Raw genomic sequence first — 3,859 nt, 5'->3', positions numbered from 1 at the left:
TATATATATATATATGTGTGCAAAACAACAAAGAGTGAGAGAGAACACTTTTTTAAATTGCTTCTCACAGTTTATGAGCAAAAAAGGAAATAATGCTATTTCAAACAGGACTTCATCCCAGCAGGTGACTGAAGTTTTGATTAACTACAAAAAATATCTATAAAAGATTTGAAAGTAACAAAAGTTCAAAGGATATCCAGATTTACACCAAATGTGTGGGAAAAAAATGATCAAAATGATTGAAAGCTGCAACAACTCCAATTTTAGCCAGTGTTAGGCATGGTGGAGATAGAGGCATGATCTGGGGCTGTTTGGCTGTATAAAGAAGGACAATAAGTCCAAGAGCCAAGTTTTGTGACGACTGGATCAGGGTTCTGTGATGATCGATAATTTCATTGCTTAGAAACAAACTAATAATGACAGCCTATAATTGCATCCTGTATTAACATCATGTCTTCTGCAGAGACTGAGATCTGCTCCTGAGATCCAGTCTCTGCAAAGACCAAATAAAAGAACGAACTGACATGAGTCGGAGGCATTCCACACCTTGACCACAGGTAACGCTCAACAGTTGGTGGTCGGAGTGGGTCTGCAGGGAAGTAGACTGCTGCACACATGTTGGTCCTCACCTCTGTAGTGAACTAGGCCTGAAGGTCAAAACCTTGACCTAAGGACCATATGGGACAGAAACTGTCATTTCATTGATTTGAATCCAGAAATACAGGTTGGCCCATCCTGAGACTTTCTTTCTTGAAAATTCAAGTGAAAGAACACTCTCTTTTCTATCATCATTACTATTTTACAAATGTTTGATAATCAAAGTGTTTTTAGTTCAAACCATTTTAGATGCTGCAGTGAACTAATCATTTTAATTAACTGTGAAACATTAATAATGATTTTTTAATCCTCATGCAAAGTTAGAATTCATGTTAAGGTCTGTTACAGAGTAATTAGGCATTTTCTGATTTTCTGTCTTTGAATGAGCAAGTGTAAGTTGGTCCAAGGTTGGAGTCAAACGCAAACAAGTGTTGGAACGAACTGTCTTGTTTTTAAATCCTCTCAGACGTAAATAGAGAAGCTGGCACCTGTTTTCCGCCAACTCATCCAAACATTTCTCTCTCTGTCTCTAAAAACATTTTCAATCTGTTCCATAACATTCTTGCTGTTTTTCTGACTCCTAGTGACCTCTTACGTCACAAAACACACCCCTGTCTGGTCGATAGTGACCAATCAGAAACTCCCAGATGAACCGGAAATAGAGCTCTTTAAAATGTCGGTACTTCCTAGTTCAACCGGTCGACAGTCGAGTTTGGAGTCGAGTCCAGTCGGGTGGGAAACAGGAAAATCCTGACATGACTACAGAGCTCTTCCGAGTCTTATGGGATTATAACATCTTCCACCTCTGGGTGGAACTCTGACGGACTCCACTCATGTGAAGTCCACTTGTGAGGTGAACTTGTGTCGAACAAGTACCGTCACTACTTCGGACGATTCACAGCTGTTCCTACGGAGACGCTGAAAGGGTGCGTTAAATGGAATTTCGCCAGGAGACATCTCCAGGTAAAAGAGATTTCTATCACCTAAGTGTACTGGGGAAGAAGCTGAGAAAACCCGGAGAGTGCCGTCCTGATGCTGACACAAACATTCTCCCTCACCCATCCTTTTTCTCCCTCTAAACTTCATCTTTCCATCTTAAAATTCTTCTATCAAGTAGAAATCATTCCAGATATTTTAGAAATGTCTGTGTAAAGTTTTCAACCACCGCCGTGTGGTTAATCAAAATTGTACAGCTTGCTAAAATTAGCCATGTTGTTATTTTCCATATTTTGCCAATTAATGTAAATGTGTGATGTGTTAAACTTTGATTCTGTTAATAAATGACCCACTGTCGTTGGTGAGTCAAAGATAATTAACGTCTCACGTTACATTTCTAAATCCAATGCACATCATTATACAGTCCAGAAAAATGAAAGAATCCGTTTAAATTATGAATATATCTCATGCATATGTTCATCTACACCTCTGCAACAGAACGAGGTCTCTTTTTCCGCTTCGGTTTCCTCTTAACCTTAAAGTGATGAGATAATAAAAATATTGTGACTTCTATGGAACAACCTCAAACCAAAAGTATGTTTCCGAGTCAGAAACTGTCTGCAGGTGGGTGGTTTGTTAAAAAAGAACCAAAACAGCTGCAGAGTGTTTTTAACCAGAAGTTAAAATGAGAAAACTGAACAATTTATAAAGAAAAAAAACCCTGCAAAATTCACTGAGTAAATGATGATTAAACCATAAACCAGCAGCTGAAAGGGTTTTAAGTTACTGAGTCTGGAGTTTTCAATCAGAAAGTACCGACTCGTGGTGTTATAGATCCACATCAGACCCAATGTGACTCCGTTTGGAGACGTTTGACCCAGGCGTGCCGACGGACACGACGAGTCCGAGTCAAAAAAATTGAGCTTTAAGAAACAAAAACTAAAAGTTGACCTGGCAGCAAGAAAAAAACAAAAACAACATGGATGGGACAAGAAGGAGACAGGAAGGTCACATGAAAGAGACAGAAAGAGGACAGGTGGTCAGATGGATACAGGGAACAGGTGAAGGTGGGCGGGGCAAAGACTGACTGATGGAAAAGTCTTGTGAAAACGAGGAACAGAACTAAACAAAAAGAGCACAAAAACACAGAAAATAAACAAAATAAACAACCCCAACAATAAACACAAAAACCTTGTAAACCCCAGATCCTGACACGGCCTTTAAGCCAACAAAGCATCCTGCTGAGAACGTCTCTACGACAAAAAGGTCTCAGCTCGACTCAACCACATCCTGTTATCAGCAGCAGGGGAGGATCTCAGTTCTGACTGTCAGCACCATCACGTGAGCTCCTGGTTTGTTTGTAAGGACAGAGAGGACCGTTCTCCGAGGACGTAACGCGCATGTTCTGTGTTCAAAAGTGTCTCTGCGTCCAGAGGAGCTGACGTGTCTTCATCGTGTCCTCGTGTGGACACAGGATGGTTCTGAGTCTCTGCAGCTTTGTTTGGACCACATGGAGCTTGTGGATCTGCTTCATGCACTCAGGTAAAAAACAAATGTTTCTGCTCTTTAATCTAAAATGTTAATTTACACTGGAAACATGTTATTGTAATGAGAATTTTAATATACTGACTCAGTTATTATATTTTAATGTACTGTATTTATACATTTATCTTGTTTTATTTTTAAAGTAAGGTAGTTTATTTAGCATTTAGTAGTATTCTCTATCAGATTTACGTTGCGTATGTGAAGTTTTTCTCAGGTCATCAACAACCGTTGAGCAAAAAATAAATCAAAGCGCTTCTTTCCTTTTGTGAAAAACTCATAAAAATGAGTTAAAAAAGGTCTGAGCTGAGTTGTTTGTGTCCCTTTCCACAACAGCTATTATTGCTATGCAAGCCATTAATATATTTGATAATTATATTAATAATTAATATTAAATATGAGGTATTAATATTAGTAATTGTTAATGTTATTATTTGTAATTATTAAAACAAATAATTAATAACTTATGTTAATTATTATTTTTACTAATTAATAATAATAATAATAATAGGTGATAATAGGTGCCTCCCATGCATGTTGAACCAAAATGGCTCCAAACGTTACAACGTCCCAGAGACCTACTATATCGCAGAGTCCTGCCATGTCCCAGAGTCCTGCCATGTCCCAGAGTCCTGCTATGTCCCAGATTCCTGCCATGTCCCAGAGTCCTGCTATGTCCCAGAGTCCTGCCATGTCCCAGAGACCTGCTATGTCCCAAGAGACCTGCTATGTCTCAGAGTCCTGCTATGTCCCAGATTCCTGCTATGTCCCAGAGTCCTGCTAT

The sequence above is a fragment of the Nematolebias whitei genome, chromosome 5 (assembly GCF_014905685.2).
Source record: "Nematolebias whitei isolate Nwh7 chromosome 5, NemWhi1, whole genome shotgun sequence".
Lineage (NCBI taxonomy): Eukaryota > Metazoa > Chordata > Actinopteri > Cyprinodontiformes > Rivulidae > Nematolebias > Nematolebias whitei.
This window is presented reverse-complemented; position numbering follows the sequence as displayed.